At 36.9% G+C, this 13,632-nt stretch overlaps 1 pseudogene; it reads left to right on the top strand.

Annotated features, from left to right (window-relative positions):
- Positions 1 to 1,792, top strand: part of LOC102828138 — a 14,829-nt pseudogene extending 13,037 nt beyond the window's left edge.
- Positions 1,793 to 13,632: the final 11,840 nt, after the last annotated feature.

Genomic DNA, 13,632 nt, shown 5'->3' with positions numbered 1-13,632 from the left:
ATCCTGGGCCAACCTCACTATTGTTGCCACACTTGAGCCCATTGATGCTGCCACTTTGCCAATCTATCTCACTGGAGCTCTTCCTCTTTTTCTCTGACCCTCCACCCTACCAAACATGATATCCTTCTCCAGTGACTGGTCCCTCCTGACAATATGTCCAAAGCATGAGAGACAAAGTTTGGTCAACCTGGCCTCCTAGGAGCACTCTGGCTGCACTTCTTCTAGCACAGATCTGTTGGTTCTTTTGGCAGCCCAAGGCACTTTCAGTAGTCTCCTCCAACACCATAACTTAAATGCATGACATAGGATTTGAAAAATGAATTGCCATGGGAGTAGAAAAGCAGTAAAAAAAAAAAAAAATTAAATGTGATTATATGCATTTGGGTGGAGGTAGTATATGAGCAAGTTCTGATTTATTTTTTTTCCTACACAGGAGAAGGGTCAGTTAGATTCAATCAAAATGGAAAGAAAGGGTGAAGAGTACGTGTTGTTCTAAGCAATAAAGAAACAGAAGGGGCATACAATCTGATAATTATAAAAGTGTGTTCTTGTATACCAGAGATAATTTACTATAAAAGTTCAATTTCTTGGTATGACTAGAAGAAATACAACAATTTATGTATTTGGAATGTTAGATCTTTTTCAATTATCTCTACCATTTTAGCATATCTTACAGTGCATGGAATATAACAATTACTCACCAAATATTTGAGTGAACAAATTAATTGTTCAATGAATTCTCTAAACTGTTTGCTCAGAAACCTTAATTCTTTTCTTTATCTCACAGTTGAGATAATGACAAATAACAACCATGTAGCAGTGACTGAATTTTTGTTTAATGGTTTTCCTCAATTGCAGAAAGGTAGAATCTTTTACTTTTTTTTTTTTTTTTTTCACTCTTATTCCTCATATATGTATTCATCATTACTGAGAACCTCATGGTCTTCTTTGCTGTCAAACTGGATTACTACCTCCACATTTCTATGCATTTTTTCATCAGTGTCCTCTCCTTCCTGGAGATCTGGTATACTACAACCACTGTCCTCAAGATGCTGTCCAACCTCATGAGCAAACAAAAAACCATCTCTCCAGCTGGCTGTCTCCTACAAATGTATTTATTTCATTCCCTTGGAATCACTAAGGGTTGCCTGCTCACTACCATGGTAATGGACAGATACCTGGCCATCTGCAACCCCCTCCGCTCCCCATAATCATGACACCTTAGCTCTATACTCAGCTGACTCTGGGTTGTTGCTTCTGTGGCTTTTTCACTCCACTCCCTGAAATTGCTTTGATTTCCATACTGCCATTTTGTGGCCCAAACAAAATTCAGAATATCTACTGTGACTTTGATCCATTCTTGATTCTGGCATGCATGGACACTGGCACAATTGTATTAATCAAAGTTGTGGATGTTGTACATGCTACAGGAGTCATCACCATTGTAATGCTTGTGGCTTTGGCCTTAGCCTGCATAATAGCAGTTACCCTAAGTATCGATTCTGCTGATGGACGTCAAAAGGCCTTTTCCACCTGTGCTTCCCACCTTACTATTTCCTTGATATTTTTTGGAAATGTGGCCATGATATACCTGTGCTTCTCTGCCAAGTACTTTTTTTACGGGGACACACTCATCAGCCTAAATTTTGCAATGTAGTCACCATTTTTCAACCCGATTATATACAGTCTAATGAATAAACAGATCAAAAAAGTCATAAAAAAGCATATGCACCTATTGACTCTATTTATATCTCATATAAAATTAGACAAAATACATGTCTATGTATTTTAAAGTTATAAACATGTCAATTAAAATATTAATGTTTCAATTTGTTTGTTGCTACTGTTCATTTCTTTTGCACATCAGAAATAACCATAGAAGCTATTCTATCTCTGAGAACTTAGTAAATATCCATAGCATCCCCCAAAACTGTCTTTTTTTGGATACTATGTATATTTACTCACACATTTCTATTCAGTTTTTGACTCTGGAAGTTGTTGTTGTTGTTTATGTGCTGTGGAGTCGGTTCCGACCCATGGTAACCCTGTACAGGGTTTCCGAGGCTGTAAATCATTACAGGAGCAGAAAGCCTCATCTTTCTCCTACAGAACAGCTGGTAGTTTCGAATGCTGACCATGAGACAGCAGCCAGATTAGTAACCACCACGCTACCTGAGCTCCTTAAATGATGCCTCTGCCCTGAAGTCTTCCTTTTTCTACTGAAATAGAAATCAAAATTCTTTCCTATTGTTTCTAAACATACTCCTTGGGTGTCTATTTAATTTATATTTTGCATTACAGTAAATACATATGTTAATAAAATATTTTCCATTTCAGCATTCTTCACATGAACAATTCAATGACATCAGTTATTTTGAGTATGTTGTTCAACCATGACTATAATCCTTTCCAAATTTTCCATCACTCTAAAGAGAAGCTCAGTGGTCCACTGACATTTAAGATGTTTCCATCTTTTGACTACTGTAACCAGTGCTGCAATGAACATTGCTGCACAACTATCTGTTTGTGTTCCTGATTTCATTTATTTTGGAAATAAATATCTGTATAGGAGCAGACTTTCTAGATCATATGATAATTTTATGTTTAACTTAATCACCAACTGGTTTTCCACAGTGGCTGCACCATTTTACAATTCTACTAGCAATGGATAAGGATTAAACTTTCTCACCAACCTTGCAAACACCTGTTGTATTCTACTTTTTTAAGCATAGCCATCTCAGTGGATGTGAAGTGATATCTGACTCTGGGTTTTGATTTGCATTTACCCTATAACTAATGCTGGTTATGTGCCATGGAGTTAGTTCCAATTCATAGGACCCTATGTAGGTTTTCTGAGGCTGTAAATCTTCATGTGAGCAGAAATATTTATCTTTCTCTCACTGAGTGACTAGAAGATTTGAACTTCTGACTTTGAAAAGAGCAGCCCAACTCGTAACCCACTACACTACCAGAGAAGATTTAAGACTGAAGTTGCCAAGATTTCATTTTGCTTGGATCCACTATCAATGCTTATGTAAACAGAAATCAACAAATCAAATGAAGCATTGTGTTGCATTAGTCAAATTTGCTGCACAAGACCTCTTTAAAGTGTTCAAGAGCAATGATGTCAGTTTGAGGACTAAGGTGCCCCTGACCCAAACCATAGTATTTTCATTAGCCCCATATGCATGTGAAAGTTGGACAATGAATAAGAAAGACTATAGAATAATTGATGTATTTGATTTACAGTGATGGGGAAGAATATTGTAAGTATTATGGACTGCTAGAAGAACAAGCTAATGTGTGTTGGAAAAAGTACAGCCAATATGTTTATTAGAAGGCATGGTGGTAAGACTTTGTTTTTCATACTTTGGAATATTATCAGAAGGGACCAGTCCCTGAAGATGATATCATGCTTGGGAAAGTGGAGGATCAGCGATAAAGAAGAGGACCCCAATGAGATGGGCAGCAACGGGCTCAAGCTTAACAAAAATCATGGGGTTGGTGCAGGACTGGCAGTGTTTTGTTCAATTGATCTGTGAGTCAGAACCAACCTGACAGCACCTAACAACAATAACTAATGACATTGAGTAGCTTTACATGAGTAATTTGTATTTTTTAAGTTATAAATTATGTATGGAAAAAACCCCTACTACTCTTGAGTTTCAAGAGAGAATGGCAGAAAAGTCAATCACAAAATGATAAATATTGTGTAATTGTTGTTGATTAGTGATGTCAAGTTGGTTCTGAGTCATAATACCCTCTACAGGATTTCTGAGAGCAGCTGCTAGATTTGAACTGCCAACCTTTTGATTCAAATCTACCCTGCGGTCCAGTGCTTATCCTACAGTGCCACACAAAGACTATTATTTACACTGTTATAAAAGTCAGTAACAGGTTTACTTAGCAATGGTTGCTAGCAATGTGAGGGGAAGGGATGGTGAACCACTAACTAGAGAATCAACACTTAGTAACAGGGATTAAAGGAAAAGCAATATGCAATAAGGGCACAGGGGCAGCACAGCATGACCCATGCTAAGGAAATCATAGGATGATATACAAGAGAAACAGACAACAAAGGTAAATGTTATTTATGAGGGTGAGTCAAAAATTACCTGCACTCCAATTATACTAAAATGTCTGTCTACATCCATGATTGATGACAACATTGAACATGCATATGAAATGATTCTGTCAAATAAATGACTGATAGTAGATTAAATGGCAAATCGTTTGCAACTCAGCCTTGATTCTCCTTATGAAATAATCCACAACAGACTTGGGTTTCAGTTTGTGAGAGATAGGTTCTGAAATAACTCATGGAAGACCATAAACAGAAGTGTTTGGACATCTACAAGCAAAATTTGGATGGATACTCGAAAGAAGGTTAAAGTTTCTTAAAAAAAAAAAAAAAAGCATTGCTACTGGTGATAAAACATAGATTCAACACTACAAGCCTGAGAGTAAATGGCAGAGTACAGAGTGGAAACATCCTCAATCACCGACCAAGAATCGGTTCAAAAGCTAACCATCAGCTGGAAAATTAATGTATATAGTTTTCTGAGATTCTCAGGAAAATGGTTTAACAATGCTCTTACAGTGAGATGCTCACTAAAGAACTGAAACAGAATTTTGAATTACACTCAGAGGACTGCTATCCAAAGGTATTGTGATCTTGCATGACAATGCATGTCTATACACCTCTGCCCACACTGTTGACACTCTGCAAAACTTCATTTTGAGTTGTTAAATCATCTTCCCTATAGTCCTGATCTTGTTCCATTGGACTTTCATGTGTTTGGTCCCCAGAAAGCAACCCTTTGAGGGTGAAGATTCACCTCTGATGAAGAAGTGAAGACAGTGGTACATTTGTGGCTTGCAGCTCAGCCTAAAACATTTTAAAACGAGGGAATTCCAAAGCTTGTTGGCAGATGGATAAAGCGTATTGAAAAGCAAGGAGATTATGTAAAAAATGATTTGACTAAAGTAAATTCTACAACCATAGAACAGATGATTTTAGACTCATCCTCATATGCAGAATCTTAGAATAATAGCAATAGTTAAACAACAGCTATAAATAAATACATAAGTAGACATACAAGCTGAACAGATGTGTGAAGGAGAATTGCAGTATACTCACAAATATATATGTACATATTTTACAGATTATATTTATAGGTATGTATTTGCTGTTTTTAGGTGTCATCAAGTCAGCTCTGACTCACAGTGCCCCCATGCACAACAGAACTAAACACTGCCTGGTCCTGTGCCATCCTCACAATATTTGTTAAGCTTGAGCCCATTGCTATTCCCACTATGCTAGTCCATTTTATTGAGGGTTTTCCTCTTTTTCACCTTCTTCTTCATATAATCCATCTTCTTGGATTATTTACTCAGCACATAAATTGAAAGAATATAGCCCTGGTATACACCTTTTATGATTTTAAACCATTCCATATCCCCTTGTTCTGTTAGAACAACTGCCTCTATGTCTATTCTTCATAAGAACAGTAAAGTAGTTGTGGAATAACCATTCATTACAATGCTATCCATAACTTGTCATTGTCCACACAGTCAAAAGCCTTTACACAGTCAAGTAAACATCTTTCAGCCAAAATCCATCTCATGCCAGAAATACCCCTAGTTCAATGTCCCCATCTGAATCCGGCTTGAATATTTGACAGTTCTTTGTTGATGTACTGCTGCAGCTGTTCTCTAATCATCTTCAGTCAAATTTTACTTGTATGTGATGTTTATGTTGTTCAATGATTTGCACATTTCTTCACCTATCTTTGGCATGAGCACAAATATTAATCTCTTCCAATTGGCTGGTTGGGTATCTGGCTTCCTAATTTCTTCATATAGATGAGTGAGCACCTCCAATACTTCAACAGTTTGCTAAAAGATTTCAGATTGTATTCCATCAACTCTTGGAACCTTATTTTTCATCAATGCCTTCAGTGTAGCTTCGACTTCTACCTTCAGCACCATCAGTTCTTAATCATATGCTGCCTTTTGAAATGGTTTAACATTGACCATGTCTTTTTGGTACACTGACTTTGTATGCCTTCCATCTTCTTCTGATGCTTTCTGCATCATGAAATACTTTGCCAATATTTCAATCCTTCAATATTTCAATCTAAGTCTTGAATTTTTTCTTCAGTTCTTTCAGCTAGAGAAATCCTGAGGGTGTTCTTCCCATTTGATTTTCTAACTCCAGGTCTTTGCACATTTCATTATAATACTTGATCTTGTCTTCTTGAACTGCCCTTTGAAATTTTATATTTAGCTCTTTGACTTCCTCAACTCTTTCATTTGCATTAGTATCTCTATGCTGGAGAGCAAGTTTCAGAGTCTCTTCTGACATCCAATTTGGTCTTTTCTTTTCCTGTCTTTTTAATGACACTTTTCTTTCTTCCTTTATGATGTTCTTGATATCATCCCACAACTCTTCTGGTTTTCAGTCATTATTGTCCAATGTTCTTGAGATTGTCTCTAAATTCAGGTAGAATATGTTCAAGGTTATATTTTGGCTTTTGTGGACATGTTTAAATTTTCTTCAGCTTCAGCCTGAACTTGTATATGAGCAGTTGATGGTCTGTTCTACAGTATGTCCCACAGTCTGTCCCTGTCCTTGTTTTGGCTATGTTATTGAGCTTCCCAGCATCTCTTCCCACAGATAGAATTAACTAGGTTTCTTGTGTGTTCCAACTGGTGAAGATCGTATCTATATTGTTGTTGTTGTTGTTAGGTGCCATTGAGTTGGTTCCAACTCATAGCAATCCTATGCACAACAGAATGAAACACTGCCTGATCCTGGACCAACCCCACAGTTGTTGCTATGCTTGAGCCCATCACTTCTACCACTGTGCGAATCCATCTCATTGTTTCTGTTACTTGAAAACAGGTATTTGCATTAAATACATCACTGTGATCTGTCATGTGAGAGTCAGCCTCATTTCTATTGTCAAGACCATATTTTCCAACTACTAATCTTTCCTGTTTGTTTCCAACCTTTGAATTCCAATAGCCAGTATCTATCAGCATATTTTGATTGGGTGTTTGATCAAATTCAGATTGAAGAAATTGGTAGAAATTCATCCTCATTGGCTATAGTGAATAGTGCATAAATTTGAATAATAGTGGTATTAACTGGTCTTCCTTATGTTGTTGTTGTTGTTAAGTGCCGTCGAGTCGGTTCCGACCCATAGCAACCCTGTACAGGGTTTCCGAGGGTGTAAATCTTTACGGGAGTAGAAAGCCTCATCTTTCTCCCGCGGAGCGGCTGGTAGTTTCGAACCGCTAGCCTTAAGGTTCGCAGCCTGATTCGTAACCACTACGCTATGTGCAAATTACCCAATCACAGCAGAGATGCACTTTCAGATGGATCTTGAAATATTTTTTTGACAATGAATATAACATTACTCCAATTGAATTTGTCATTCCCACCATAGCAATCCATATGATTATCTGCTTCAAAATTACTAATTCCAGTCCATTTCAGCTAATACCTAGAATTTCTATCTTTATATATTTCATTTAATTTTTTATAGTTTCGAAGTTTCCTAGATTCATACTTCATACATTCCATATTCTGATTATTAATGGATATTTGCAGCTGTTTCTCCTCATTTTGAATCATGCTGCATCAGCAAATGAAGGTCCCAAAAGGTTTACATGTTTTGTGTCTTCATGATCAACTCTACATTGAGGATGCAGCTCTTGTCCAGTTTGAGTGTCTTCCAACATGATGGGCTCATCTTCTGACACTATATCTGACAATGTTCCATTGCTATTTTTAAGGATTTCAGTGGCTAGGCATTCAGAGGTTGTTTGCCTCTTCTTCCTAGTCAGTCTTAGTCAGAAACCTGTCCACGATGAGTGACCCTGCTGGTATTTAAAATACTGGTGGAATAGCTTTCAGCAACACAGCAGCACCTAAGCCACCACAGTCTGACAAACTAACAGACAAGTGGTGGGATGATTAAAGTAGATAAAGTTAATTATAAAAGACCTTTCATTTATTTATTTTAAATGCTATTATCTGCTATTTTATTGTTGTTATTAAGTGTTATAGAGTCAGTTCCAACCCATAGTGAGCTTGTACAAAGTTTTCAAAGAGCAGCTGGTGAGCTTGAACTGCCGACCTTGCATTTTAAAGTAACTTTGCAGTCCAGTGCATTAACCCACAGTGCCACACCAGATCTATTTGATGGTGGTGGTAACGTGCTGTGGAGTATGTTTCAACTCATAGAGACCCTGCATAGGGTTTCTGAGGCTGTAAACCTTAACAGGAGCAGAAAGTCTCATCTTTCTCTTGTGGAATGGCTGGTAGTTTCGAACTACTGACCTTGAGGTAGTTTCTTACACCATATCCATCTAGGAAATAAAAATTAGACTATTTTTTAAATGAGAAATAATTCTGGAGAAACAAAAAATGCATTTCAAAATAATAAATATTAATATGATGGTAGTAGTGGTGTGCAAACGTATAGTGAGTGACCCTGTACAGGGTTTCTGAGGCTGTAAATCTTTACAGGAATAGAAAGCCTCATTTTTCTCCCGTGGAACGGCTGGTAGTTTCGAACTGCTGACCTTGGGTTAGTAGCACAACTTGTAATCACTACACTACCAGAGAGTTTCCTCTTTTTCAGAGATGAAATTTTAATTTTTCACAGACAAGTGGTGGGGTGATTAAAGTAGATTTAGTTGATTGCAAAAGATCTTTCATTTATTCCTGTAATTTATTCTTTTATCTGCTGTTTGGATCTGGTTGTTGTTGTTGTGAAGTGCTATCAAGTCGATTCTGACCCATAGTGACCCTGTATAGGGTTTCCAAGGAGCAGCTGGTAAGCTTGAACCACCAACCTTGCAATTCAAATGACTTTGCTGCCTGGCACATTATAAAAATTAGATGAGAAATAATTCTGAGGAAACAAACAAATTTCAAAATAATAAATATTAAAATGTTACCCCCTTTCATGAATGAAATTTCAATTTATCATTACGAGTAAAATATGTGTCTTTGTTGATAAATCAGCTGAAGAAAGTTGAATTTCAAAATTAATTCACAATAAACAGGCATAAACTTTTAGTGATCTAGGTTGAGCAAACTAGAATATTTAAAATAAAGCGTACCCTGGAGTCCAGAGAAGTAGAAGCATATTGCTTCATTCTGTTGCCTGAGCAGAGGCTAAGACAAGCTGGACAGTGTTGATTAAACTGTTAGGTGAAGCTCAGATCTGCCTGTAGCTGATAATCATAGTCAAACACAACAGCCCTCCAATTTATCTCCACCCTTTTTGTATATAGACTTCTCTCTAATGAAGTTCTCTGTGATCAACACTACCTTTTCCTGTAGGCTCTCACATTTTGAGCACAACATGTAATTTTACAGATTGTACATGTTTCTACACTGCCACAATATCTCACATACATTCTTTACCTGAGTCTTTATACAGTTGCCTCTTTTTCCTAAAACGAGGTAAGGGAAAGGATCCCTTTCTTATCTACCCATCCTCTAATTCGGGTCTCTACGATCAGAAAAAATGAGCATTTTTGGAAGATACTAGAAGTGACAAGAAGGTCACAAGTTCCTGTGTAAAGTCACAAGATAAAATAAAGATTTTATCATTATTACCCTCTATCAATCATGAAGATTTGTACTGATATTTGCAATAATAATGGAAAAGGATATTCAGAGACTGAAGAAACTCAATCCCTTGAGACTTGGGGGACCAGAGTTGTACTGAATTAAAAGTCTGTAGCTGACAGAGTAAACACTAGATCATTGTTAGAACAACTATTGTTATAGGTCTCTCGTAACTGCAAAGGAGCTCTGGTAGCGTAGTGGTTACGAATCGGCTGCGAACCTTAAGGTCAGCAGTTCCAAACTACCAGCTGCTCCGAGGGAGAAAGATGAGGCGTTCTGCTCCCGTAAAGATTTACAGCCTCGGAAACCCTGTTCAGGGTCACTATGGGTCGGAACCGACTCGAAGGCACATAACAACAGCAACAACTCCTAACTGCAACAATGGAAAACTCTGAGAACAGAAGGCTGTTATCTATAATACCACTTTTCCATAGATAGCAACCTTGTTCTCAGAGTTATACTAAAAAAGAAATAGAAATACCTTCCCTGAATAATTTTCTAACAATTAGAAGTTAAAAAAAATAATAATTACATCATCATCTAAATTAACATATACTGGATATTCAATGATTATGACTATTGTTTCCTGAGTAAAGATTAAATAATGTCACATCCCAACTCCAGAGGTTGCTAGAGACATGTGATACCGTGCTTTCCCTATGACTGGTATTCCTGCCTTTAGTACATAAATTTAATTTGAATATAATGAAATCATGAGGAAAAGTAAAATAATACCAGACTTTCAAGAAGAGAACTCATGGCAATGAAATGATATACGATAGGATGAATGTAAAACTAATGTTCAGCCATGTAAACTACCACATAATTCACAATAAAACATTAAAAAAAAAAAGAGAACTTAAAGTTTTCTCAGTTTTTCTGGATGATTCAGGAAGAGGAAAACCAAAACATAGAACTTCAATCTCCTGTAGTAGTAAATACTAAACTGTGAACCACAAGGTCTGTGGTCTAAGCCTACCAACTCCTGGGAGACAGATGAGGCTTTCTGTCTCCATGGAGTTTTAAAGCCTCAGAAACCCTATGCAGGTCACTGTGAGTCCAAATAACAACAACAACTGTAAGTCATAAAAACTACATATTCAATTGAGATTGACTTTGGGATGAGGTTTGGCATAAAAAGTAACACGTTTGTAGGAGAATCTGAACACATCCTACTATTTTCTGTTTTGTCTCAATTTTGTAAAGTCACCTGAAGACTTCATTAATTCAATGGAGGCCACAAGAACGTCAGTCTCCACAGCTCTAAGACCAGAAGAACTAGTGGTACCTGGCTACCACTACCAATTGCTCTGACAGGGATCATATCAGAACATTCTGGATTGTTTTTTCTTCCTGATTTTTCATCTTTTTGCTGGTGTGAGTATTGGGGGCAAGAGGGGAGTCCTTCCTGTTAAGAAAGTTTAAGAGCCATAGTTCCCAGAGCTGCTGAGTCATCCAGCATCTGTGAAAGTTAGCAGCTGCCTCTGCTGAATCTGTCTCCTGAAGATAACATTGATTGTGTCTGGCGGGATTATAGTCCCAAGTGAGAAGTTGGGTGTTGTTGTTGGTTTTTTTTTAAATATATATGTGTATATCTGCCACATATTTAACGTTTTCTGTCATCTCTATTGAATTACACTAGACAGTGGCATAAGAATTGTCTCCCTTTATCTCTTGTGGATATATTTTATGCTGCCAGGTTCTAGATCTTGAAGAAAACAAACCAAACAAAGAATGGAGCCCCTTATAAAGGAAACTGTGAGTACAAAGATCTTTACAGTCCAATTTGTTAATTATATAACTAGGAAAGCTCTGTTCTTTGAACTTTTTTACTATCATTGACAGGGGCATTAAGAATATATATATATATAATTTTTATTATTTTTTTTTTTTGGAAGTGGCTTATTTTACTCTGCATAATGTTTTCAAGGTCCATCATGTTGTAGTATGTACCAGTATGATTGTATGATTCCACTTACATGTAATATTTACACAGACTAATGTATAGAAGCTGGTTTATAAATTGTTACCAGGGGTAGGGGAGGGGAAAAAGAAGACTCATTGTTTAGAGGTCACTAAGTTTCTGTTAAGGTGATAGAGAAATTTGGAAATGGATAATGGTAATGGTAAACATAACTAATGTCACTGAATTATACAGGTGAAAAATGTTGAAAGGCAACAATTTATGACAAAGATAAAAATAAGAAACCTCATTAGCTTGAGTTGACTCCAATTCATAGTGACCCTAACCCCTATAGGATGGAATAGAGTTGATTCATAGGATTTCCAAAGCATTGGTCTGCTAACCGCAAGGTCTACACTCCAAATCTTTCAGTCAATAGAGAAAGACGAGGCTGTCTGCTTCTGTAAATATACAGTCTCAAAACCCCAAAGGACAGTTCTACTCTGTGCTGTAGGGTCACTGTGAGTCGATTTTGACTTGAGAGCAGTGAATGTTAAGTGTGAAATCTACACAAAAGCAAATTGGCACATCTTTCTTCCATGGAGCAGTTGGTGAATTCAAAGTGCTGACTTTTCAATTAGCAGCCGATTACTAAACCACTGTGCCACCAGAGCTCCTTCTGGTACATATATATTTGACACAAATTAAGAGAGTTAAAACACAATGACTTTTTAAAATAATGTCTGATTACATGTTTATATCTTTACCACAGATTTTTATGCAAAGTAGTTTAATTTCAACTCTTTCTTTAATGTGTCAACAATGACCTTGAGTTTATGTCTATACAGACCAAGATCCAATCTGTTTAAATCAGTTCACATCATTGTTGTTAGGTGCCGTCAAGTCAGTTCCAAAGCACAATAAACCTGTATAGGGTTTCTGAGGAACGTCTCATGAGTTTGAACCACTGACCTTTTAGTTCAAACTGACCTTGTGGTCTAGTGCTTATCCTACACAGCCACCTCAGGTATTCCAGTCAGTTCATGAAAAGTAACTTGCCACAAAATAGTACTCATAGAGATTGTTGTTGTTAAGAGCCATTGAGTCAGCTCTGACCCACAGTGTCCCTGTATAGGGTTTCTGAGGAGCAGCTGATGAGCTTGAACCACTGACCTTGCAGTTCAAACGGCTTTGCAGTCTGGTGTATTAACCCACAGCGCCACACCAGGACTCCTCAATAGAGATTTTAAAAAAATGTTTTAATTTTACAGCCACACTAACAATGCCCATCTCAGAATCACAATTATGTTTAGGAGAAATAAAGTGTCCTGGGAAAGACAAATTTGGGAAACAGTACCAAAATCTAGATGAATGAGGTAGAGCCTATAGGGATTTTGTAAGAATTTATAACAGATTGATTTCATTTCTGTTGAAAAGTAATAATTCAAGTTGATTAAGAGTACTAAATTTCATGATCTAAAAGCTAATTATTGCTATCCTCATAATTTGAAATTTGTGAAAATTAATACTGCATAGGGTCATTTTTAAGGTGAGCTTGAACCACCAACCTTGCAGTTCAAATGGCTTTGCAATCTGACACATTAATCCACAGTACCACACCAGGACTCCTTTAAATTATTAGTTAGATTCAATTTAGAATGATCACTACTTGCCAACATCTTTTCCGTTTTGAAAACAATAAAATTGCATTTTAGTTCTATTCATTAGAGATTTTGTGATTCTTTTTTTTTTTTTTTTTTACTTATTTAAACTCGTGTTCCATTATTAATACAAAGAAATTCTGTTTATAGAATGTGGCACAAGATAATGTGAAAAGTTGGGAGAGTCATCTGAACAGCCAAGAATTATTAGCCTAAGTGGTAACTGTATATGGCTTAAATAACATAAATGAGCATAGTGCATTTGAGAACATTTAAGTTTCTTTCACGGCTTAAAGAAGTCTGAACAACATAGTACTAACATAAATAAACACTTTGGGAAGTATAACTGGGGCAGCATGCTGTATAGCTAGAACTAGCAGTCGTTATTGCTAAGTACCGTGGAGTCAGTTCTGACT

The sequence above is a fragment of the Chrysochloris asiatica genome, unplaced genomic scaffold, assembly GCF_000296735.1.
Source record: "Chrysochloris asiatica unplaced genomic scaffold, ChrAsi1.0 scaffold00042, whole genome shotgun sequence".
Lineage (NCBI taxonomy): Eukaryota > Metazoa > Chordata > Mammalia > Afrosoricida > Chrysochloridae > Chrysochloris > Chrysochloris asiatica.
This window is presented reverse-complemented; position numbering and strand designations above follow the sequence as displayed.